This window comes from Diadema antillarum, unplaced genomic scaffold (assembly GCF_040938485.1).
Source record: "Diadema antillarum isolate AM-2024a unplaced genomic scaffold, OU_Dant_1.0 scf00000022, whole genome shotgun sequence".
NCBI classification, from domain to species: Eukaryota; Metazoa; Echinodermata; class Echinoidea; order Diadematoida; family Diadematidae; genus Diadema; species Diadema antillarum.
Window position 1 is genome coordinate 1,203,801 of NW_027270911.1, and position 27,040 is coordinate 1,230,840.

General features: G+C 42.8%; 4 non-coding genes and 1 pseudogene across 4 annotated transcripts; all 5 read left to right on the forward strand.

The window, feature by feature from the left end:
- The first annotated feature begins 7,395 nt into the window (after window positions 1–7,395).
- Window positions 7,396–7,514, forward strand: LOC139731748 (5S ribosomal RNA). The gene has a single exon (XR_011710986.1). It is a non-coding gene; the product is annotated as a 5S ribosomal RNA (ribosomal RNA).
- Window positions 7,515–8,395: 881 nt separating this feature from the next.
- On the forward strand, window positions 8,396–8,514 carry LOC139731755 (5S ribosomal RNA). Its single transcript, XR_011710988.1, has one exon. It is a non-coding gene; the product is annotated as a 5S ribosomal RNA (ribosomal RNA).
- Window positions 8,515–9,395: 881 nt separating this feature from the next.
- On the forward strand, window positions 9,396–9,514 carry LOC139731763 (5S ribosomal RNA). Its single transcript, XR_011710989.1, has one exon. It is a non-coding gene; the product is annotated as a 5S ribosomal RNA (ribosomal RNA).
- An 881-nt stretch (window positions 9,515–10,395) lies between these two features.
- On the forward strand, window positions 10,396–10,514 carry LOC139731771 (5S ribosomal RNA). Its single transcript, XR_011710990.1, has one exon. It is a non-coding gene; the product is annotated as a 5S ribosomal RNA (ribosomal RNA).
- Window positions 10,515–11,395: 881 nt separating this feature from the next.
- On the forward strand, window positions 11,396–11,511 carry LOC139731778 (5S ribosomal RNA; annotated as a pseudogene).
- Window positions 11,512–27,040: the final 15,529 nt, after the last annotated feature.

Below are 27,040 nucleotides of genomic sequence, written 5' to 3' on the forward strand. Positions count from 1 at the left end.
CAAGTGTGGCTGCCATTGCTGTAACAGTTGCCAAGTTATGCATCATAAGAGAGTCTTGCAGGTAAACTATAACGACGGACGGACGACGGACGGACGACGGACGACCGACGGACGACCGACGGACGCCATTTGGATCCCTTAGTCTCGCTTTTACCTCCGGTGGGCGAGACAAAAATCGAACGTAGTATCACTAACATGAATACCATCAAACAACATCTAACAACATACATCATGAAAATAGAGAGGATGATATGCACACTGTTTTTGCCAATCCAGTAGGTCTAAACTGGAACCCTAAAATAAAAGAACCACGCATTCACACAACCGTTGTGTATTTCCAAAATGTAATAACATACACTTACAGCTGTATTTACAGTAGGTACTGTATGTATGCTATGCAATAACACTATTATTCAGACTGCATTCAAAAGCTGGGGATGACTCATGGAATTATTTCAACTTTCTTCTCATCCATACACTAATACAAACCGTCATCATTTCCTTTGGTTACATTGGAGTTTCTGTACATTACTCTGTCCTGTCATTACATTGTACCTCACAGCATCTAACATTCTTTTGTCCTACGGCTGCAATCAAATATCCTGTCCAAAAACATATATATATTCTTCTTTCCCTATAATAACACATAACTTAAGTTCAATATTAAACAGATATATTCAATTTGTTGTCCTATCAATACACCATAACGTCTCCATATTCTTCTGTCATATCAATATAACAAGGAGTCTGTATCTTCATTGGTCCTATCCACAAACAACTGCTGTCCTTACCTCCTCTGTTCTTTAATTACCCTAACTTCTAAACACATCTGCCACCAACAAAACAATTAGTCATTCACACTTCATTGCTAGCTATACTTTCTCCCCACCTTTTACCACACTCTGTATCCCTTCACCTCACCCATTCAGGACTCTGAGTCGGAAAACTGCAAAAGAATAACCATCTGATATAAAACTGATCTTTACTGCAGCATCACAGCATACCACATGTACATAGACGGGAAGAGTATCATACCAGGATTCACTTACACATATCCATAAGGTCTTCAAAAATACAGGTATCAGTAGAGTGCTTCCAAATGGAGAAAAAAAAATCCCAGCAACAACAATATTAAAAATAGAGCTGAAATACACTAAACAAACCATCGGCAAATGCAAAATGAATTTCTTGTCAAGTGTATTAGTATAAGAGGCAATGAAATACAGTACACACAAAAATGCTGACAACCTGCACAGATGGTACAATCATGCCTTACCAACACTCAGTACGAACAGAAAATGATTGGTAAGTATGTAAACCTACATACACATAATCTACAAATCGGAGCACCTAAAAATACATGCATACAATGTTACATTTAAACAATCAAAAAGGATTTGAACAAAACTGTCAGGTGAGTCGAAAGTGGTATGAAGAAATGAAGCCTCAACATACACAACAGCCAGCAGGCTGACATTAAACTATCAAAAACATGGAAAAATATATCAATGTTTCTGGTAATAAATGCATCAACAATTCCAGGCAAACATACAAAGCCTGTAACTAAAATATCTTCTAACAGTCAAATGCCAAAAATATGCTGTACAATGTTCAGTACAAGGTAGGGAACGTGGATTAAGTTAGCACCGCGACACTTAGGAGATAGTGTGGCAAGATAGTGCAGATAATCTTGGGCATCTTCACTAATATGAGAAGATACGGTAACAGCGACCCTAGTACTGCAGCTGCGGTGATATCATTTTGCAGAATGTCCGGAGGGCGACCTGGCGGAGCTGACGTGTTGTCACACAGGAGGTGGGCTCCACAGCATCTACCCTTGACAGTAACAAAGGTAGCACCACAGGCAGAGTGATAGTCGAGGACATCGGGGGGGGGGGGGGGGGGGGGGGGGGGGGGGCTGGAGAATGGGTCGCACTGGTGTCAGGAACGGGAGGGATGGAGTAAGCACCACTTGTCTGCTGGCAGCTGGAGGTATCGGGGGGGGGGGGGGGCTGCAGGAGCCCCGATTCTCTTCGAGCTGAAGGTGGGTCCCATCAGCAGGGGTATCAGGAGAGCAGCCTGTAGGAGTCCGATTCACATTGAGCTGAAGGTGGGTCCCATCAGCAGGGGTATCAGGAGGATGGTCTGTAGGAGCCCGATTCACATCGAGCTGAAGGTGGGTCCCATCAGCAGGGGTATCAGGAGAGCAGCCTGTAGGAGCCCAATTCACATGGAGCTGAAGGTGGGTCCCATCAGCAGGGGTATCAGGAGAGCAGCCTGTAGGAGCCCGATTCACATGGAGCTGAAGGTGGGTCCCAATCAGCAGGGGTATCAGGAGGATGGTCTGTAGGAGCCCGATTCACATCGAGCTGAAGGTGGGTCCGATCAGCAGGGGTGTCAGGAGGACGGCCTGTAGGAGCATGATTCACATCAAGCTGAAGGTGGGTCCCATCAGCAGGGGTATCAGGAGGGCGGCCTGTAGGAGCCCGATTCACATTGAGCTGAAGGTGGGTCCCATCAGCATGGGTATCAGGAGGATGGTTTGTAGGAGCCCGATTCACATCGAGCTGAAGGTGGGTCCCATCAGCAGGGGGTATCAGGAGGGCGGCCTGTAGGAGCCCGATTCACAGTGAGCTGAAGGTGGGTTCCATCAGCAGGGGTATCAGGAGGGCGGCCTGTAGGAGCCCGATTCACATTGAGCTGAAGGTGGGTCCCACAGCATGGGTATCAGGAGGATGGTTTGTAGGAGCCCGATTCACATCGAGCTGAAGGTGGGTCCCATCAGCAGGGGGTATCAGGAGGGCGGCCTGTAGGAGCCCGATTCACAGCGAGCTGAAGGTGGGTCTTATCAGCAGGGGTATCAGGAGGGCGGCCTGTAGGAGCCCGATTTACATCGAGCTGAAGGTGTGTCCCATCAGCAGGGGTATCAGGAGGATAGTTTGTAGGAGCCTGATTCACATCGAGCTGAAGATTTGTCACATCAGCGGGGGTGTTAGGAGGGTGGCCTGGAGGAGCCCGATGGTCATCGAGCTGAAGATGGGTTCCCTCGGTATCGACCATAATGGGGGTGGGGTGGATGTGACTGGCTGGGTAGTACATGAAGATTTGCGCGTCAAGGAACGCCTGGGCTGCTTTGCACCAGAGATGTCGTAGACATGTATCCCTGTGAGACAAGGACGATCAGGAGCAGCAGTGAGCTGGACCTGGTCTGTGCAGGGCTGAGGAGCATCAACACACCGATAGAGCTGGCTTTCTCCCGTAATATGCTCCTGAGTAGCACTGAGATCCAGTGTGGGGGTGGACTCTTGAACGGTGATAGCTGACGTGGAAATGGCTGGTCCACGTACACATCCAGATGATGTGTGCTTAAGGCATTGACTGGACCGGTGTTCTGCGTGATGGCGAAATCGTGATATTCGCTACCAAATACAGCCTGCATGTGGTGAGAGTGTGAACGCTGAGTGTGTGTATGATTATGTGCAGCAATACAGAGCACTGGAACTCATCAACACAAGAAGAAAAGAACCGAGCCTGCAATATAAGGACACTACCACACAATTCCATTTCTTTGACAGTTTCATCATTCTCTACTGGCCCAACACAACTAAGACCGTTGTAAACATCAGCTGTAGACTGAACATTACTAGTTTCTGACAAGCCAAAACTTGCCAACATTTCACAAGGGCAGTCGCACTCAAGATCGAGTTCCAGACCACGAGAATATTCGGGAATACGCTATCCACATGCTTACGATCACCAGGAATATTATTGGGAATGTCAGGGAACTCGACTTTAAATCTACTCCCAACCGCTTGTCAGCATACACGCCATGTTGGCCTAGACCGCAAGGGCGAGTAACACTAACAGTATGATCGTGATCACCGTCTACGACAGATCTAGATCCAATGCAACTAATGGGTAGGGCTACACATACAACGGGCATATCCCAACTGGTACTGCTAGTCAGTTCACTTTGTGACTTATCCAAATTGTGACTAGATCTGGCATAACTATCCCAGTTATCTACACTTCTCACATTCAACCCATTGTGACTACTTTCTTCATTTGCTCTGGACCCAATCAGTTCGTGTTCAGACTCATCTATGATTCTCAGTTCGTGATCAGGATCCTCAACATTATTCAGTTCATCATCACTAGCATCAGATTCACCATCAGCAAAATCACAGTTATGAATGGCACGATCAACTACCTGTCTTTCAAACCCATAGTGGATACAAACCAGGTGCCAAGGTCTGCCAGGGAAGTTGAATTATTGACAATTGATCCTCATGAAATGATTGGGCAGAAAGCTGAAATTTGACCTATCATCAATTCTAGCAGTAACTCACGTTAGAACTTTCTGCGCGGCTGCCTTGCTGCTAGACAAGTCAGAGGAATCATCGACGAAACCGCGCAAACGATTTGCCTTCGACTTTCTTTTCCAAGAAACTCCCTCCCCTCGGAATGGAGAGAATTCCGAGTATGAACGCAGTGTGCCCATGAGATTTCTCTTCCACGCTAGGATTTCGGAAGGACTTGGGATTCTCGTCCTGACGTAAGCGCCATTGTGCGGGCGGCGTATCCACTGACCGCGCCATCGTATCGTATGTATACGTGAGGCTATCAAAGCGTTACCTGTGTCACGGCTAACGCTGATGGAGGTGAGGAACAGCCAGTTCAAATCGCAAAAAATCACGACAGCTACTGTATCTAATTGTTGATGTGTCGGCCATACATTGTGTGGCCTGCTAGTGTTGGTTGATGGGTGGAAAACGATCCGAGCGCTGCCACCACGCCATTACTGTAAAATAGACAAACATAACACATCGGATTTAGGATGCGAAAAGTAACACTCTTGTTTATTGGAGATACCTCCAGGCTGAAACATTGTTACAATACACTCGCCTCTACAGGGCGTCAAAACAACACACAATATACTTGTACCACTGACCTACACTATAGTGTAGGTCAGTGACTTGTAGTAGCTAGTATACTACTGACGTAAGGCTAAAAAAGAGACATCCCTGAAAAGCGCCTGTTGTAGTTTTACTATGGAAATGCCCACTTATAAATCAATAGCTACTACTTATTTCAGTGAATATAAAAACCAACATGCTCTGCTGGTACAAATTACTCATTACCTTCTTCTGTTCATGCTCAATGTGGAATTCCGAACTGGCGTACTAGTATTGTACTAAGTAATTTAGTACGTGTAGGGCCTACTGCTGGAACATCAGTGTGTGCCTCATGGCATGGCATGGCATAGCCTACGTTACCCGCCCAGCCGGCCACCGCCAGGCAACCAATTACAAGTCACGCACGCCGCCCTGACGTGCATACGTATTACCTACATAGGTATTACCACTGAACTGAGTGGTACCATACACACCGAAACTGTGCGCACCATACACACCGAAAAGCCACTACGCTCGTTCTGCACTGTGTGGGTACAAGTTTTGAAGTCACCAATAAGGTGCCAAGTGTCACATGGCTATTTTGTTACTAATGAGTAATTTTGTCTACAAAATGGTAGTTTGAAATCAGTATTGCGTTGAAGAAATTTTAATTTTGTCATAAAACCAGTCGTTTTGTTAAGACATGTTCATTTTGTGGACTAAAAAGCCAATTTCGTAATGATATAGCCCATGCGGCACTTGGCGCCCCATAATTTACACCATTTTGAAGTGACTTTCTTCTGTCACTGAGCAACGCACACTTCTTCTGCGTACCCTCTGCACAACAGTAGCGGCTAGATCTAGGGCATTCGCCTAGCCTGCAGATAGACTATCGATGTCCTAGACCCCTTCACAAATTCGTACCAAAGATACCAAAATAAATGAGGAAAAATATTAATTAAAAATCAATATTGCAGTTTGGCAAAAAACTGAATAGCTGAAGATATTGAGTTTGAATTCCTCTACAAACTACGTTTTGGTTGGAAGATGAACGCTTTTCTCATGGAATTTGAAGGGACTATATTTCATTGGGTGCATTTACAAAAATAGGTGAATCTTTGAGTGAAAAGAACTCGTAGTCTGGCTTTGCGGACCCTTGGAGAGAGTTTGAGCTGAAGAACCCGAACTGGAAAATTGATGGATGAAAGGGTAAATCTTTCTGATTCAAGTTAGTGAAGATGAAATACCTCATTTCTCCCAGCTATTTTACATATTATATATTTTTTAATATTCAATTTCAACACACATCTCTATGGGGAATTATTTACCTGTATGAGCCCTATACTACACTGTATAACAGAGTGGGCGGGGCTTAAAGGTGCAGTTCTAAAATGGCAGGGCCAACTAAAGCAAAGCGCTCGCTCCATTATAGAGTTCAATGGTATAAACACGTAGGAGTGGCAGGCTGCATACAGCTTTACAGCGACCGCAGGCACTCATGAAATATGAAAAATTAGATTGTATTCTATATAAAGTCGACAACCCGTAATATTTCATCAAATTCCCTGGGCGCAAAACTTGGATGGGAGACCGCCTGGGAATACCGGGTGTTGTAGGCTTTTTGCTGTTTGAAGCACCGGTTTTCCATTTTGTTGACATTTTGTTCTGTACAATGTTTTTGCATGTGGCAATTTCCATGCTCCTTTTCTTTTCTTTTCTTCTGGAAAATCAAATTCAACAAACAAGATGGCAAGATCCGTCAGGATGTTGGAACCGCGAGTATGACAGCAAGGTCAAGAGATGTCCATTTGCCCCGAATTTCTTCTGATAGACACGACGCAGTCATGACATCAGGCGTCTTGCCTACATATATCATCCACAGATCTACTTGTCCAGATTGTCGGGAGTGTTTAAATGCTCTGCGCCCTGGCCTGAAGCTTGATTATTATGACGTCACGCACATTTGCGCTTATACTTGGTAACCAGCAACAGTGTAATGATACCTGCCTTCACCCCGGACCGATCAGTGTCAAAACAAACAGCTTTCCAAGAAAGACCGGGCAGGGCAAGCTGGGTTGCACTCCTGCTTCTTTCTCGGCCCTCCTGAGTCCGTGAATTCATCTCAGCTAGGATGTAAACATGCAGTCGTCATGGTTTTCTTCTGGAGCCAAGGAAGGCTGATGTGGGGCCGTCGCGCCGCCACCCTTACCTTGAGCGGTATCCATGAATGGCCCTGGGGAGTGCACATCGCGTAGTCAAGCAAGCAGTGCCATCAGCATCAGCAGGGTTGCGTTGCCGGCGTAGCCATACTGATGCAGCAGCATCCTCAGCCATAGTGACAGCCTGCCAACATCCTGAACGCAGCTCTCCCTCTTCCATTGGTCCAGTGCCATTGGCCGGGCAAAGAGTGCCCTCTGATGTCAAAAGCTTGGGAAGGCAGAAGCACTCACTCGTGACGTCACACGTCAAGCTTAAATAGGCTAAAGTCAGTAGTACTGTTGCCTACGACCATACCACGCTGAACATACCGGTTCTCGTCCGATCACCGAAGTCAAGCAGCGTCGGGCCCGGTTAGTACTTGGATGGGAGACCGCCTGGGAATACCGGGTGTTGTAGGCTTTTTGCTGTTTGAAGCACCGGTTTTCCATTTTGTTGACATTTTGTTCTGTACAATGTTTTTGCATGTGGCAATTTCCATGCTCCTTTTCTTTTCTTTTCTTCTGGAAAATCAAATTCAACAAACAAGATGGCAAGATCCGTCAGGATGTTGGAACCGCGAGTATGACAGCAAGGTCAAGAGATGTCCATTTGCCCCGAATTTCTTCTGATAGACACGACGCAGTCATGACATCAGGCGTCTTGCCTACATATATCATCCACAGATCTACTTGTCCAGATTGTCGGGAGTGTTTAAATGCTCTGCGCCCTGGCCTGAAGCTTGATTATTATGACGTCACGCACATTTGCGCTTATACTTGGTAACCAGCAACAGTGTAATGATACCTGCCTTCACCCCGGACCGATCAGTGTCAAAACAAACAGCTTTCCAAGAAAGACCGGGCAGGGCAAGCTGGGTTGCACTCCTGCTTCTTTCTCGGCCCTCCTGAGTCCGTGAATTCATCTCAGCTAGGATGTAAACATGCAGTCGTCATGGTTTTCTTCTGGAGCCAAGGAAGGCTGATGTGGGGCCGTCGCGCCGCCACCCTTACCTTGAGCGGTATCCATGAATGGCCCTGGGGAGTGCACATCGCGTAGTCAAGCAAGCAGTGCCATCAGCATCAGCAGGGTTGCGTTGCCGGCGTAGCCATACTGATGCAGCAGCATCCTCAGCCATAGTGACAGCCTGCCAACATCCTGAACGCAGCTCTCCCTCTTCCATTGGTCCAGTGCCATTGGCCGGGCAAAGAGTGCCCTCTGATGTCAAAAGCTTGGGAAGGCAGAAGCACTCACTCGTGACGTCACACGTCAAGCTTAAATAGGCTAAAGTCAGTAGTACTGTTGCCTACGACCATACCACGCTGAACATACCGGTTCTCGTCCGATCACCGAAGTCAAGCAGCGTCGGGCCCGGTTAGTACTTGGATGGGAGACCGCCTGGGAATACCGGGTGTTGTAGGCTTTTTGCTGTTTGAAGCACCGGTTTTCCATTTTGTTGACATTTTGTTCTGTACAATGTTTTTGCATGTGGCAATTTCCATGCTCCTTTTCTTTTCTTTTCTTCTGGAAAATCAAATTCAACAAACAAGATGGCAAGATCCGTCAGGATGTTGGAACCGCGAGTATGACAGCAAGGTCAAGAGATGTCCATTTGCCCCGAATTTCTTCTGATAGACACGACGCAGTCATGACATCAGGCGTCTTGCCTACATATATCATCCACAGATCTACTTGTCCAGATTGTCGGGAGTGTTTAAATGCTCTGCGCCCTGGCCTGAAGCTTGATTATTATGACGTCACGCACATTTGCGCTTATACTTGGTAACCAGCAACAGTGTAATGATACCTGCCTTCACCCCGGACCGATCAGTGTCAAAACAAACAGCTTTCCAAGAAAGACCGGGCAGGGCAAGCTGGGTTGCACTCCTGCTTCTTTCTCGGCCCTCCTGAGTCCGTGAATTCATCTCAGCTAGGATGTAAACATGCAGTCGTCATGGTTTTCTTCTGGAGCCAAGGAAGGCTGATGTGGGGCCGTCGCGCCGCCACCCTTACCTTGAGCGGTATCCATGAATGGCCCTGGGGAGTGCACATCGCGTAGTCAAGCAAGCAGTGCCATCAGCATCAGCAGGGTTGCGTTGCCGGCGTAGCCATACTGATGCAGCAGCATCCTCAGCCATAGTGACAGCCTGCCAACATCCTGAACGCAGCTCTCCCTCTTCCATTGGTCCAGTGCCATTGGCCGGGCAAAGAGTGCCCTCTGATGTCAAAAGCTTGGGAAGGCAGAAGCACTCACTCGTGACGTCACACGTCAAGCTTAAATAGGCTAAAGTCAGTAGTACTGTTGCCTACGACCATACCACGCTGAACATACCGGTTCTCGTCCGATCACCGAAGTCAAGCAGCGTCGGGCCCGGTTAGTACTTGGATGGGAGACCGCCTGGGAATACCGGGTGTTGTAGGCTTTTTGCTGTTTGAAGCACCGGTTTTCCATTTTGTTGACATTTTGTTCTGTACAATGTTTTTGCATGTGGCAATTTCCATGCTCCTTTTCTTTTCTTTTCTTCTGGAAAATCAAATTCAACAAACAAGATGGCAAGATCCGTCAGGATGTTGGAACCGCGAGTATGACAGCAAGGTCAAGAGATGTCCATTTGCCCCGAATTTCTTCTGATAGACACGACGCAGTCATGACATCAGGCGTCTTGCCTACATATATCATCCACAGATCTACTTGTCCAGATTGTCGGGAGTGTTTAAATGCTCTGCGCCCTGGCCTGAAGCTTGATTATTATGACGTCACGCACATTTGCGCTTATACTTGGTAACCAGCAACAGTGTAATGATACCTGCCTTCACCCCGGACCGATCAGTGTCAAAACAAACAGCTTTCCAAGAAAGACCGGGCAGGGCAAGCTGGGTTGCACTCCTGCTTCTTTCTCGGCCCTCCTGAGTCCGTGAATTCATCTCAGCTAGGATGTAAACATGCAGTCGTCATGGTTTTCTTCTGGAGCCAAGGAAGGCTGATGTGGGGCCGTCGCGCCGCCACCCTTACCTTGAGCGGTATCCATGAATGGCCCTGGGGAGTGCACATCGCGTAGTCAAGCAAGCAGTGCCATCAGCATCAGCAGGGTTGCGTTGCCGGCGTAGCCATACTGATGCAGCAGCATCCTCAGCCATAGTGACAGCCTGCCAACATCCTGAACGCAGCTCTCCCTCTTCCATTGGTCCAGTGCCATTGGCCGGGCAAAGAGTGCCCTCTGATGTCAAAAGCTTGGGAAGGCAGAAGCACTCACTCGTGACGTCACACGTCAAGCTTAAATAGGCTAAAGTCAGTAGTACTGTTGCCTACGACCATACCACGCTGAACATACCGGTTCTCGTCCGATCACCGAAGTCAAGCAGCGTCGGGCCCGGTTAGTACTTGGATGGGAGACCGCCTGGGAATACCGGGTGTTGTAGGCTTTTTGCTGTTTGAAGCACCGGTTTTCCATTTTGTTGACATTTTGTTCTGTACAATGTTTTTGCATGTGGCAATTTCCATGCTCCTTTTCTTTTCTTTTCTTCTGGAAAATCAAATTCAACAAACAAGATGGCAAGATCCGTCAGGATGTTGGAACCGCGAGTATGACAGCAAGGTCAAGAGATGTCCATTTGCCCCGAATTTCTTCTGATAGACACGACGCAGTCATGACATCAGGCGTCTTGCCTACATATATCATCCACAGATCTACTTGTCCAGATTGTCGGGAGTGTTTAAATGCTCTGCGCCCTGGCCTGAAGCTTGATTATTATGACGTCACGCACATTTGCGCTTATACTTGGTAACCAGCAACAGTGTAATGATACCTGCCTTCACCCCGGACCGATCAGTGTCAAAACAAACAGCTTTCCAAGAAAGACCGGGCAGGGCAAGCTGGGTTGCACTCCTGCTTCTTTCTCGGCCCTCCTGAGTCCGTGAATTCATCTCAGCTAGGATGTAAACATGCAGTCGTCATGGTTTTCTTCTGGAGCCAAGGAAGGCTGATGTGGGGCCGTCGCGCCGCCACCCTTACCTTGAGCGGTATCCATGAATGGCCCTGGGGAGTGCACATCGCGTAGTCAAGCAAGCAGTGCCATCAGCATCAGCAGGGTTGCGTTGCCGGCGTAGCCATACTGATGCAGCAGCATCCTCAGCCATAGTGACAGCCTGCCAACATCCTGAACGCAGCTCTCCCTCTTCCATTGGTCCAGTGCCATTGGCCGGGCAAAGAGTGCCCTCTGATGTCAAAAGCTTGGGAAGGCAGAAGCACTCACTCGTGACGTCACACGTCAAGCTTAAATAGGCTAAAGTCAGTAGTACTGTTGCCTACGACCATACCACGCTGAACATACCGGTTCTCGTCCGATCACCGAAGTCAAGCAGCGTCGGGCCCGGTTAGTACTTGGATGGGAGACCGCCTGGGAACGGGCAATGACCCCCCTGGGTACTAGAGCGAGGTCGAGCACAGCGGCGATCGCCACGGCGCCGTGGTGCTCACGACGCCAGAGCGCGTCGGCCCTCTGCGTCGAGAGTGTGAAAGTGTCGTCTGCTTGCGGTAATTCTTGTGTGTCGAACGACTCGGAAACGTCGTGTTCCCTATAATATGTACATTCACATATATATTAAGAAAATATGTACAAATACACTTACAAACAAATTCGTGTCTGTTATGATATACGTTTCTTGATATGAATTATAAGATGATCTGAGTCACGGTACTCTATTGGTTCTTCAAACTAATTCATTTGAAATATGATATATTATGTGTTCAGATAACATGCAGACATAGAAACGAGCATAAACAGACATACAAATCTGGATATCCAATAAACATGCATAAACACAGACAAACAAGCATACACACTAAGATACAAACATGCACACACACTAAGATACAAACATGCACACATAAACGGACACACAAACATTCTAGAGACATACAAACTCACAAACATACAAACATTCATACACAGACACACAAGAATGTTACAGTCATACAACACGCATAAACAAACATGCACAAAAACATACAAACTTGCATACACAACAGATATACTCAAACAATCATATTCAAATACCAGACAAAAAACCCAAGAATTAAGTTCTAAACAATGTATGCATTGATTGTTCTCATTTTTTTTTTTTTGTATTTGAGTAGACTTTTTTTTTGCTTCTTACTCTTCAAGTTCCGTTTCTGTTTCAGGTTGAAGATAAAAGTTACAAAAATATACAGGTGTCATATAAAATAAATACATAACGTCTGACAGTTACTCCTGCAACTGAAGGATTGTAAAAAAAAGTGAAATAAAAGAAAAAATAACAAACTTGTTTTGTGAATTTATACAGGATGGCATTATAGTGTATAAATCTCTGTTAGTCGTTGCAACTTAAGAATTGCAGAATATAAAAATAAAACAAAACATGAAAGAGCTGTTTCGGGAGACCTATGCAGGTAAAGTTAGACCAATAAATCTGCCTCTTATTCCGTAGCCTTTTGTTAATTGTACGGTTAATACTGCATGGCTCAGTAAAATATGGTGTACAAATCTCATGGTGTTTTGTTTCTTTTTTCAGCTGCAGCATATCACATGGCAAGACAACATTAAACATGAAATGTTAGCATTTGACTTATTTCACAGCACTAACTTATCTTACTGCAATCATAAAGACTACTGCATAATATGACACAAAAACATGTTGATTAATCAACATATTAGTTTGTGTTTTCATAGCACAATACCCTGACTACTGCATAGATCATTTTAGCACACATAATGTAAAACATAGATAATTTGTCCAGCAAATATAGCTTGAGTTGAAGTATTTGGTATCATATGGTAGTCACTAACTTTGCACTGAATACAATAAAGATGCAGGTCCGAAACCGCATTTTACCACTCTCCTGACATATGTTAACCTAAAACATAATTAAGTTGTCCAGGAAATATAGCTTGAGTTGAAATATTTTGCTTCATGGAAATACATGACACAAAACTCTTCACAAATAATATCAATATCATAAAGAGACACACACACAATTGGCAAAGAAAATTCAGCCTGAGTTGAAATATTTGGTTCATCTGGCAATTCATGGCACAAAAGTCTTCACAAATATAATGAATATCACGAAGAGACACACACACGTTTGGCAAAGCAAATTCAGCCTGAGTTGAAATATTTTGCTACATCTGGCAATCTATGACTCAAAACTCTTCACCAATGAATATCATGAAGAGACACACACACATTTGGCAAGGCAAATTTAGCCTGAGTTGAAATATTTGGTTCATCTGGCAATTCATGGCACAAAAGTCTTCACAAATATAATGAATACCATGAAGAGACACACACACGTTTGGCAAAGCAAATCCAGCCTGAGTTGAAATATTTTGCTTCATCTGGCAATCCATGATACAAAACTCTTCACAAATAATATCAATATTATGAAGACACACACACAAGTTTGGCAAAGCAAATTCAGCCTGAGTTGAAGTATTTTGCTACATCTGGCAATCTATGACTCAAAACTCTTCACCAATGAATATCATGAAGAGACACACACACATTTGGCAAGGCAAATTTAGCCTGAGTTGAAATTCTTGGCTTCATCAGTTAAAGGCACATAAACATAACTATGCATTGAATACTAGCAGTATCATGCAGACCTGAAAGATATTTTCCACAACTCTTGTGACATGTGTAAACATATGAATATAAACATCGTTTTCATAAACGACACAAGTTATCATCTCATGAGCAGACATATAAATAGCACTAGCACACATCTGCAGATTAGTAAATGATGAACAAGTTTTGGCAAGAGTGGACAAAATATGAACATTTTCTGTGAACTTTCCCTCAGCTTTTCCTTAGAGGTCATATTATATCACTGTTTTTGTCCACCACCATTAGGCTGACCATATGCGACATAGTGTATAGTATACTGTGAGTCGTTGCATACAACATGCAACGTAAATGAAAACTATATCTCTTGAAATGAATAAACTTGTAAAACACTCAAGTCATTCTTATTGTAGTAGCTAATGTTCTTGCTGAAAAATTCTTCATATCACATAATTTGAAAATACACATATTTTCAGTGATATATTCCTCTGCAGCTCATGCAGGACCATGAATGGCATCACCCCCCCCCCTCCAAAAAAAGAAGAAGAAAATATGTGGACCCAAACTATATGTACAATGAAAATCAATCATATCACTGTTCATGTAGTTGCACGAGGTACATTTTCATTGCATAGTAAATTACTTGAAAACTACTCTTTGTACCCACTATAGCATTTAGCACACACAATATCAAATATTTGACTCAACTCATTAAGCCTGAGCTGAATCATTAATCATGAAATAACATGATAATAGTACATCATTGATAACATGAAAGCTGCTCCGATCCTCCCAGCACATTAACTGAAAAGAATGCAAAGTGTACATAATTGTGGACTTAGCACACACATGAATGTGTGCCAAAACACATTAAGCCCGAGTTGCTCTGCAATAAAGCATTAAGTTAATTAATATCAAATGCTTGGCTCAACTCAACACAAAAAGCCTGAGTTGCTCTGTAATAAAGCAAGTAGCACAAGGCATGAAACATATTTTGAAAACAAGACATTCAAGCTGATTTAGTACAGCATACATCACAGCACCTTGCTTAAATAACAGAACATGCAAATTGCAGACGGCCGGATTCAAAAACAGAGTTATGTATGTGAGGGGAAAAAGGTTTGCGGTAGCACCATATGTGTATGGATTCCTTGTAGGGGTCGTGGCTTGACAGAAGAAGAGCCTAGAAAGAGGAGAGTTGAGGAGGAAAAAACATCTATAGGGAGAATGTAAGGAAGGCAAATCATGACAAGAATTATTTGCACTTCACATGTATTTATTCATTGCTTGCTTGCTAAACTAGCATCCACCACTTCACAAAAATGATCATAACTATCGAAGACACGGCCTGTGAATCCAGTTGATAGGGACTTGCATGTTCTATTACAGAAAGTAAATATCCTCTGGGTGCTGTCCCCCAACTTTTCCTTCGAAGGCCTGTACCGCTTCCTCTGCCCATCACAATTGAAGATGCCACATGCAGCACATGGCTTCTTCGATTGCTTAGGCATGACAGCCTTGGGCGGTGGAGGTGGAGGTGGGGGTGATGTTACTGTAAATGGTGCATGACCAGAAGGGACGAAGGACAGTGAAGCTGTGCTTGGCTGAGATGGGACTACCATTAGAATAGGGGCCTTGGGTAATTGGGGTAATGGAGGTGCCTTTACACTGGGACGGGGAAGCAACGTGGGGAGGGCAGGTGCGGTGGGCGGCGGGTCAAAATTCAGCTTTCTTTTTTGCCCACGCACGTCACGGGTTTCTAGTGGTACGGATGGGTAATCCACCTGTGCCCTGTTGGGGGGAGTCAGTAATGCTGGAAGGGTAGGGGCATCTGGGATTGATTTGGTCGACACTACCCGGCGGTGGCTTGGTGCCTTGGGTACGACAGTGGATAGGTAATTGGCCCTCTTGTTTTCTTTGTTTAGAAAATTGGTTATGGACTTGACGTTGATATTTGGGAGCGGAATTTGGATGTCGGCCAGGACTCTATCATCTCGAACTCGGTCAACTATGCGCTGGTACTGCCCCTTGACCCTTTGCGCAATCTTTGTCGGGGAGGACAGAGAGCTGAGTGCAGGCCGGTTTTTGAGGATCTTAACGATAATGTACAGCAACCTAGACTCTTCCGTGATTGCTGCAGCCTGCGCATACTTCATCCATCCAAACTTTGTTTTTTGGGCAGCACTATTCTGGGATGATTCTGGACCATGAACCTTGCCAAAGAGCGTGTGGCCCCATTTAGATTCGTACTTTTTTACAAAGGATTTTGCGGTCTTGTCATGGTCCGAGAGAGCTGCAGTCGCATTAAAGATCTCAAGACGGAGGTCGGCTGGAATGAGATGCTGGTCGCTATCGTCCACCAGTCTGACAAGCAGAAGTGCAAGTTGCTCAACTTGTTCATATCCCGGCAGGTGTAGATGCTTTGGGCCCATAAGGACGTCAGCGATCACAGGGTTCACTGGGTCTGCCAGTTCAGATTTGATGACAGAAGCATGCTGGACGTTGATGTCGTCAACAGGGTCCACAGTGGCAGTAGAATCCTCTACGATGCCCTCATCGTTGTCTTCCTCGTCTTCCTTGCTCTCCTCTTCGTTGTCGGAGTTCTCATCCTCTTTCTCTGCTGTCTGTTGCTCTTCTTCCACTGTAATTTGAAATGAATGTGAAAGGGGAGAGGGAAAAAATGATTGAAAATTTTTTCATAGTCTCCTATTTTTTTTTTTCTTTTATCATCAGCATTGTTATCTCATTGTCACAACTGCATTTTTCCTTTTCCTTGCTGCAAAAAAGGAGGGAACAAAAAGCAATCAATGGCTTAGCTAAATTATTTCACTTACATATTCATCGTAATCATATAGATGAAATGTAGTTTATGCAACCGTTTATCAAATCTTTATTTTCATAATTTCATATCCTTTTAAAATTGTATCCATTTTATTCATATGACTACTACTTGCTCTACGTTATGTTTCACTTATTACATTTATTGATAATTTTGATAAGGGAGAAGTCAAAACTTTGATCTTACCTTTGTGGATGTAATAATCTTTGGTGGAGAATTCCGAAGACTGGGCGTAGATGTACTCGACCCCTAAGAGTTCCTGTTCATCAGGATTATCAGGAAGAGGCATGGGTGAGATGAAGTTCGGTTCGAATAGATGCTGAGGACCAAACAAGACTTGCGCTTGGTGGTTAAGCCGTTGGGTTTGGCGTGGGTCGAGGAGTGATGTCACCAGTTGCTGTTTCCCCTTGATGAGCTTTCGAGCCTCCATTCGCTTATTCCACTGCACTGCAAACGCAATGAGTGATACCTGATAGAACAAATGATAACAGGAGAGAAACATACTTATGTGTGTTTGTACTTTCTACCAATTACTATTCAGAATCTTCTGATGTTGTGTTTATTCTTTCACTGCAAGACATAACGAAGATATTTTCAATTTACCTAGGATATAAAAATATGTTGTTATCATTTGACTATCTGTTTATCATCCTCAGACATGAAGTTTTTTTCTGCATAGCTTTTCCTTTTCTTCTTTTTCTTGTTATTGTATTTTTTCTCCTATCATTGTCTTCTTCTTCTCATCTTCTTTTCTGTCTCCTTCTTATCTGTCTTCTTCTATTCTGAAAATGAGTGAACATACTAACCTGGAATGGCACGATTCCACACCTCTTTGCAGGAATGCAGTTGACAAGATGGGCGTGGAGACCCTCCAAACTATTGCTCCCTCTGCAGCATCGATATTTGTTGACTTTGACGCCATTGATGGTGGCTGTCCCGGTTGTCACATACAGAGGAATGTTCGGCGGATCCTGTTACAAGATAAAAGTAAGACAATGTATAAAGGCAAAGAGCAAGAATTATTTCACTAAACAGAGGTTGTGGCATTAATTTTTTTTTTCACTTGATTTAATTCATTCATATCTTATTTTATGTCTACATGTCACATTTCCTGTCTTTTTTTCCACTGCACTGCACTGAACAACCTAAGACATGAGCATGATTTGTGTACAAAATCTTGTGTCTCACCTGCATGCAACCAATATGTTTGCTGGCAATGGACCAGTGGGCATCGACGGCCTCATGGGACTTGAAGAGGTGGATCCCATCTATATCCAAGCCTGCTGGGCCCTTGAACTCTGCCAAGATGGCTTCGATGGCAGAAACACTCTCCTGAAAAAAAATAATAAACAAACAAACAAAAACAAAACATAACCTCCTTCTTCATGTCAGTAGTCTGCTTCCTTAAACCTTGGAGATTCTTTGAGTGTGTATCATAGGGGTAGGAATGCATGTGTGCAAAGATTTATTTTTTTTAAAGTCATATTACACATACAGTAACAGTTGCATAAGCATGGAACATTTTTACTTCTCTGCACATGTTTTATTTAGCACTTGAGAAAAATAAGAACACTCACCTCAACACCACGGGTGACACGCCGTACATAAGACTTGAGTTGATGGGGCTTGACGCGACTCATCATCTGAAAGTCGCTCTTGTGCTGGAATGAGTCATCCTCCTTCCGGAGCGCATCCAATAGTACTGCCATGTCATCGTGCTGGTAAGCTAGTAGTGCTCCAGCAAGGGCGCTGATGAAGGGTGCATACTTGACATGCGATTGCTTGATTACCACAGCATCCCATCGATGCAGCCAGTGCCTGATGTCAAGCCGCAAGACCATCCCATCGTTAGCCCACTCTGCAAAAATGGACTCCAGCCAGGAGGTCCCACCATCCCTGAAACATAAAATAAAAAGATAACAGAACAAAAATTGAGTGATTTGTCGGTTTGTTTGCTAGATTTTTAGTTTTGTTGTTGTTGTTGGTGTTGTTGTTATTGTTGTTTTGGGTTTGTTCGTTGTTTGTTTTTTTTGCTATTTAAAACTTACTTTCAATTCAAATCATTTTTAGTGTAAGCCTGTGTTATGTCAGGTTGATAAAGTAGCTTAGAAATTGAACTCACCTACAACAGTGGTTGTCTGTGTAAAGAATCTTGGGTGCTGGAGCATTTGCCCTCTTGAATCTGGCCACCAAGCCTTGCGCCATCCTGGTATAGGCTTCCCTGGACTCGGAGGCAGTCACGACGGTGGTCAGAAACTGGCCCCATTCATTCAGAATGCTGGTCAGGTACTGCATTGTGCCAGCCCCGTCACCGTAGACTTTCCTCAGGATCTGAGAAGAAAATAGAGAGAACAAAAATTCTTCATTTGGTGAATGAAAGGACACATATTGTCGCTAGGGTGACAAGACCTTGTATCTTCAATTTTGGTGAAAATGATGTTTTCTGATTAATGGTCAAAAAATGGGTTTAGTGATTTCTTGCCCAAATCCCAACTGCCTTACTCCAAAAATGAAGCCACCACGGCACATCAAAGGATCAGCTATCCCCTTCGCCACAGTGCTTTGGCCGCCACGTTTTTTTGCTTTCCTGAACATTTGACAGTTTGTAGATACGAGGTCTTGTCGCCCCAGCAAAGATATTATATTATCATTCGAGACGTGCATCTTTTTTTAATGAAACTGACTGAATAATTGCTTCGATATTCATTTACTCAAATATTTATTGATTTTAGAAATAGTGATTCATCTATTTATCTATCTTTCTATCTATTTACTGTGTTCTTCATATTGTCAGGATTAGAACTTAAAATACCTGCTTCGTGCCGTCTATGCACAGGATTTCTCCTGTTACACTGAGAATGGAATCCCTGTAGACAGGCATCCTCTCAATCTCCAGTAGCAGCTGGGCACGTCGTAGGACTCGAGCACATGGGAGGGGCGTCTTGGGGATGGGTGGAGTGTAGCTCCCTTCTGCCTTGACAAATGGCAAGATCCCTTGCTGACCTGATGGTTTGGAGGTGTGAGCCTTGTACAAGACAGCTTGGTAGAGCTCCCTCCTCTCTGCATACCATCCATCATGACCCTTTTGTAAGATGCGGGCAACCTTGCTCATTGATATAGAGTTGATTCGATCATCAAGGAGGCGAACAACATCTTTATCAATGGCTCGTTTGCCGCATATAACAGCAGGGAACATGCTAGAGATAGCAGGAGGGAGGTTGCTGAGGATGCTGGGACTGTATGCGTGCCACCTAAACTGAAGCTCACTGTTGCTCTTCTGCCGCTCTTTCAGGCAGTAGTAGCATTGCAGTCTTTCTGTGAGTAGGGTGTAGTAACTACTGAGGCCGCACACCTGCACATAATGAACAAATGAAGAAATAGCCATTAATTATAGCCATTAATTTTCAGTGCAATAATGTTACTGTTTCTTACTTTTCATTTCCACTGGCTTATTTTTTCCCCAAGCACAATGAAACACAACTAAAAAATAATACAAACATATCAAACTAACCTGTCGAGCAATGGTACTGTAGCCACTCTTAGCAAGAAAGGCATCCGATGGAGCAGGGCATCTCTCATTGGGACATTTGATTTTCACGTCGAGGACTCCCACTGGCCGCCAGAAGAATATCTTGGTTGTGAAAAAAGACAACATTGGAGTAATGCTCGACTTCATTACTGTAGGAAGAGGAGGAGGGTGGAATTCCATCTGTGGCTTGAGTGTGCGGGAGGACGGGTCAAACAGGCTATGTGGACCATCCCCCTTCGCCCATGGAATGTTTGGGGCATACATGGCCTGACCGTGTGGTGGCGGGTGCTCCCAGCTTTTCTGCCATCCTTCGAGTGCGGAGTCGTCTGGTGGCGCAGTGCTGGTTGAAGGCACTGATGACATCGGCACAGAGAGCTGGTCTGCTGTTGTTAATTTTGTATCAACGGACACAGAGAGGTGTGAATCTTGAATGGTATCACCCACCATGGCCAAGAGCTCAGCATCATCCACATACTCCTCATCCAGCTCCATGATGTCCTTGATTGGCTTCTTTTGACGTTTCTGTAGAAAATACATAAGAAAAAGATTGGAAAAATTAGCTAATTCAGGTACATGGACATCAGCTTCTTCCTTTTTTTATATCACTGTATTAATCTCTCTTTATTTCTAAAATTATATTACAATCATTTGTTATGTCAATGATCTATAACATCTAATATCATTAAAAAATTGCAAGATATGATGGGGAGTAATGTTTGACAAATAACAATAGTGACTGGTGAGCAAAATAAATGTTTCAAAATGAATAAAAAGGAACTCACTGCTTGACGCTTGTCCACCTCACTGATTATGAGAGGGAAGTCCTTCATCATCTCGTAGAGCTGCTGTTTCTGCCATCTCAAAGAAGGGTTGCTTTCTCCGGTTGCCAGAAACTCATCGACTAACCACACCACATAGCCAACTGTATTTTCTAGTAACCAGCGAAAAGTTTGACCTTTGCATTTGCCAAAGGTTATAATGATGGAAGACCTCCACATGTCGTGGCCACATTTCCTGGCCTCCCTTTCTGCCAGCTTTGGATCCCACCAAAGTACGTCACACTCCTTCTTTTCCTCAGCCATATTCCAGACCCGGTCCCCCTCACTGGTGTTTCGAAGCTGAGCCACCCCAGGCTTGTAGAGGGGAATCTTGGGGTAACTGTGGAGCCTTCTGTGGCGGTCCAGACCTTGCTTCAGTGTGAAGGTGTCACCACAATCCTCGCACTTGAACGCTCTCTCCTCGTGGGTCTTTCGATGTCTGGTGAGGCTGGAGCGCACCCCAAACTTCACCCCACACTCGGGGCACTCGTGTAGCACCATTCCTGCCACCTATTTTTTTTGACACAATGAATACATAAAAATTACTGACACATTTAAGGTAAAAATATGAGACATTGTAATGATAATGATAAGATATCTTTTTGACTTATTTCATTGTAGCAATTATTGAAACTGTTATCAATGGCAGTCTGAGCTCTTGTTTTTATGAACACAATGTTACAATATAATGATATTTATTAGGACAAAAAAAAGGGGAAAAATCGTTACACATTGCACACAAGAGGTTTCACCTACATCATAATGACTATTATTATGCCTTGTCAAGAAAACATTCTTATAATAGCTGGAACTGAAGGTGGCACAAGTTGCTCATTTGATGCAAGTTATATTTACATAGCATACTTTCAAAATAAAATTGATTTGCAGGCATATGTTGATGAGTACTAGCAATTTGCTAGTGGCACAATATGAATTCTGTCATAAGGAATCCATCCGCTTACCATTTCTGATCATTGTGAATAATATATACTTGCTCTGCAAACATGTTGCAATTGAACACATGTATGACCTGAAATACCATACTCTATCATGCAAGTCATTTTTGTTTCTAGTACTGATCAGTGTACATACTCAGTAGTTATAAGCATGTTTTAGCAGTTGAAGGTGTGACATATATATATTTTGAACAGGTTATAATTTCAAGGTTGTATTGCATCTTGCATGGTTGAATCAAATCAGACGTATGCAGGTTTACACAAAATACAGTCTAAATTAAGTATTTCTATCTTTTGTATATAGCTGAGAGTCCCTACTTGGATCTAATCTGTTCTTGTATAGCCTGTCAGTGACCAATGGGTACGAGTCATGCCATAAAGCCCATGTAGCACCCAAACTTTTTTTTTCTTTTTTTTTTCTTTTTTTTTTTTGGGGGGGGGGGGATCTTTCACATTTTGGGCTAAATTGTTATGTGCGCGTAACATCACACCAACATTTAAATGTACATATCCCCACCTTTCAGTTTTAGAAGGGGTTTCAAATACATGCAACATTGATATCACCTAAATGTGGTGACACACGCACACCAATACATTCACACAAGGCACCAGATACAATCATAATTATCAGTAAAGGTGACCTCAACATAATGTAACTAAAAGCTGTCAGTTTAAGGGAAATATCTAGTATCCTTGTTGATTATAAAACACACCACATAAAACAGATATTTTTCAAGCTTTACGCCTATGGCATTTTTGAACTCCTGTTCACATAATTGTCTAATGTGTCTATCTACATGCACAATATCTTAATCCTCCAAGAGGCAAAAGCAGAAATAACTCATTACAAATTAATGCAATTTTGTAGTTATCACATCATCAATTCTCATCAAGTAAGCTGGTTAGTAATCATTTGATAACATAAAATGCATGCAAAATTAAATATGGCAAATGCACAATCTGATCAGCAAAGCTTTCACAAAGTACATTAAGAGCTTGATGTAGTATTGCTGCCACAGATAGATAGCTCCAGTCTATCTGGTTGACCTGACAATACCACTTGATTTAGATAGGTCCAAAATAATTGGTGTGACTTTCCTTTAAAAGTCATGCAATTCCAACATAAATCATTGCATCACGCGCAGCAAAACCAAGCTGAACAGATGTACAAATAATGACCATGTACAAAATATCTTGAATTGTTAGTATGATACACTTCTGATAATCTAGTAAACGTAATAATCAATTTGCATTATTTCACTCAAAGGATATGGATCCATATGCATGGACATGTTGTGATGGCTTACGTGCACCAAAATCCATCTCTGATCTAGATATTTCATGTCTTGTGTATACATAATATAATATGGCATATGAATAGTAATTATTCAATTCGGATATCTTAGGAACCGATTTATATTAATGGTACGCCACAGAAAGTCAGATTCTAGTGTCGAAAGTCCCAATATTAATATAGTGACTGCGTAAATTTAAAGGACTCATTGTCCGTATTGCATTGTGTATACAGCTGTTTGCACGCACTGTCGATCGTACTAAAAAGCGTGCTGTCAGAATCCCGTTTTGTGTACAGCTGTTTCTCGGTTCAACACGTCCTTTTCAAATGCTTTACTAAAGGAAATTTGAAATAATTTTATAATTTCCCCGTTCACAGTAATGAACATCATCATGCCAGTAAATAACATATGAAAAGAGGAGATATTAGTGGCTCTGCGCTGCCTCTCCTCGCGCTCGAAGGTTGTGTACAAGTCACGGCTGGTGCTACCTCCACGCATGCCTCCATGCACCGGGAGACCAGCGGGCTGGCTGTCCGCGAATATTGGTGTATTTACCGTAACTCACGGACACACTTATCGCCTAATATTTCATTTAATATTGCAATTCAAGTGTTGTTCTTACCACAGTGTATCTGGATCAATCTCAGCTACAGATGTCTTTGTCAGTCACATTCTATAAACTGCTTTCCCCGTTGTTTTGGCATCTTTCGAGCGCCCCAGCTGTGCTGTGCAGCAGCAGTCGATCGTCAGAGAGCCGTGGTTTATTTGTATACTGGCGGCGCTGCGGTATGAATATTCATGAGCATTGTCAGGAGCTCTGCTCAACAGGGGTCGGTGATTGGTCTGTTGACCAGAATCGTCGTCTCCGGGTTGGTCAACAGAGCAATCTGATTGGCGTGTCGACCGCTGGCTCGGTGCACTGATTGGCCCGTTGACCAGAGGCCTAGTACTCAGAGAGGTAAACGCCAGGGAACGGGCAATGACCCCCCTGGGTACTAGAGCGAGGTCGAGCACAGCGGCGATCGCCACGGCGCCGTGGTGCTCACGACGCCAGAGCGCGTCGGCCCTCTGCGTCGAGAGTGTGAAAGTGTCGTCTGCTTGCGGTAATTCTTGTGTGTCGAACGACTCGGAAACGTCGTGTTCCCTATAATATGTACATTCACATATATATTAAGAAAATATGTACAAATACACTTACAAACAAATTCGTGTCTGTTATGATATACGTTTCTTGATATGAATTATAAGATGATCTGAGTCACGGTACTCTATTGGTTCTTCAAACTAATTCATTTGAAATATGATATATTATGTGTTCAGATAACATGCAGACATAGAAACGAGCATAAACAGACATACAAATCTGGATATCCAATAAACATGCATAAACACAGACAAACAAGCATACACACTAAGATACAAACATGCACACACACTAAGATACAAACATGCACACATAAACGGACACACAAACATTCTAGAGACATACAAACTCACAAACATACAAACATTCATACACAGACACACAAGAATGTTACAGTCATACAACACGCATAAACAAACATGCACAAAAACATACAAACTTGCATACACAACAGATATACTCAAACAATCATATTCAAATACCAGACAAAAAACCCAAGAATTAAGTTCTAAACAATGTATGCATTGATTGTTCTCATTTTTTTTTTTTTGTATTTGAGTAGACTTTTTTTTTGCTTCTTACTCTTCAAGTTCCGTTTCTGTTTCAGGTTGAAGATAAAAGTTACAAAAATATACAGGTGTCATATAAAATAAATACATAACGTCTGACAGTTACTCCTGCAACTGAAGGATTGTAAAAAAAAGTGAAATAAAAGAAAAAATAACAAACTTGTTTTGTGAATTTATACAGGATGGCATTATAGTGTATAAATCTCTGTTAGTCGTTGCAACTTAAGAATTGCAGAATATAAAAATAAAACAAAACATGAAAGAGCTGTTTCGGGAGACCTATGCAGGTAAAGTTAGACCAATAAATCTGCCTCTTATTCCGTAGCCTTTTGTTAATTGTACGGTTAATACTGCATGGCTCAGTAAAATATGGTGTACAAATCTCATGGTGTTTTGTTTCTTTTTTCAGCTGCAGCATATCACATGGCAAGACAACATTAAACATGAAATGTTAGCATTTGACTTATTTCACAGCACTAACTTATCTTACTGCAATCATAAAGACTACTGCATAATATGACACAAAAACATGTTGATTAATCAACATATTAGTTTGTGTTTTCATAGCACAATACCCTGACTACTGCATAGATCATTTTAGCACACATAATGTAAAACATAGATAATTTGTCCAGCAAATATAGCTTGAGTTGAAGTATTTGGTATCATATGGTAGTCACTAACTTTGCACTGAATACAATAAAGATGCAGGTCCGAAACCGCATTTTACCACTCTCCTGACATATGTTAACCTAAAACATAATTAAGTTGTCCAGGAAATATAGCTTGAGTTGAAATATTTTGCTTCATGGAAATACATGACACAAAACTCTTCACAAATAATATCAATATCATAAAGAGACACACACACAATTGGCAAAGAAAATTCAGCCTGAGTTGAAATATTTGGTTCATCTGGCAATTCATGGCACAAAAGTCTTCACAAATATAATGAATATCACGAAGAGACACACACACGTTTGGCAAAGCAAATTCAGCCTGAGTTGAAATATTTTGCTACATCTGGCAATCTATGACTCAAAACTCTTCACCAATGAATATCATGAAGAGACACACACACATTTGGCAAGGCAAATTTAGCCTGAGTTGAAATATTTGGTTCATCTGGCAATTCATGGCACAAAAGTCTTCACAAATATAATGAATACCATGAAGAGACACACACACGTTTGGCAAAGCAAATCCAGCCTGAGTTGAAATATTTTGCTTCATCTGGCAATCCATGATACAAAACTCTTCACAAATAATATCAATATTATGAAGACACACACACAAGTTTGGCAAAGCAAATTCAGCCTGAGTTGAAGTATTTTGCTACATCTGGCAATCTATGACTCAAAACTCTTCACCAATGAATATCATGAAGAGACACACACACATTTGGCAAGGCAAATTTAGCCTGAGTTGAAATTCTTGGCTTCATCAGTTAAAGGCACATAAACATAACTATGCATTGAATACTAGCAGTATCATGCAGACCTGAAAGATATTTTCCACAACTCTTGTGACATGTGTAAACATATGAATATAAACATCGTTTTCATAAACGACACAAGTTATCATCTCATGAGCAGACATATAAATAGCACTAGCACACATCTGCAGATTAGTAAATGATGAACAAGTTTTGGCAAGAGTGGACAAAATATGAACATTTTCTGTGAACTTTCCCTCAGCTTTTCCTTAGAGGTCATATTATATCACTGTTTTTGTCCACCACCATTAGGCTGACCATATGCGACATAGTGTATAGTATACTGTGAGTCGTTGCATACAACATGCAACGTAAATGAAAACTATATCTCTTGAAATGAATAAACTTGTAAAACACTCAAGTCATTCTTATTGTAGTAGCTAATGTTCTTGCTGAAAAATTCTTCATATCACATAATTTGAAAATACACATATTTTCAGTGATATATTCCTCTGCAGCTCATGCAGGACCATGAATGGCATCACCCCCCCCCCTCCAAAAAAAGAAGAAGAAAATATGTGGACCCAAACTATATGTACAATGAAAATCAATCATATCACTGTTCATGTAGTTGCACGAGGTACATTTTCATTGCATAGTAAATTACTTGAAAACTACTCTTTGTACCCACTATAGCATTTAGCACACACAATATCAAATATTTGACTCAACTCATTAAGCCTGAGCTGAATCATTAATC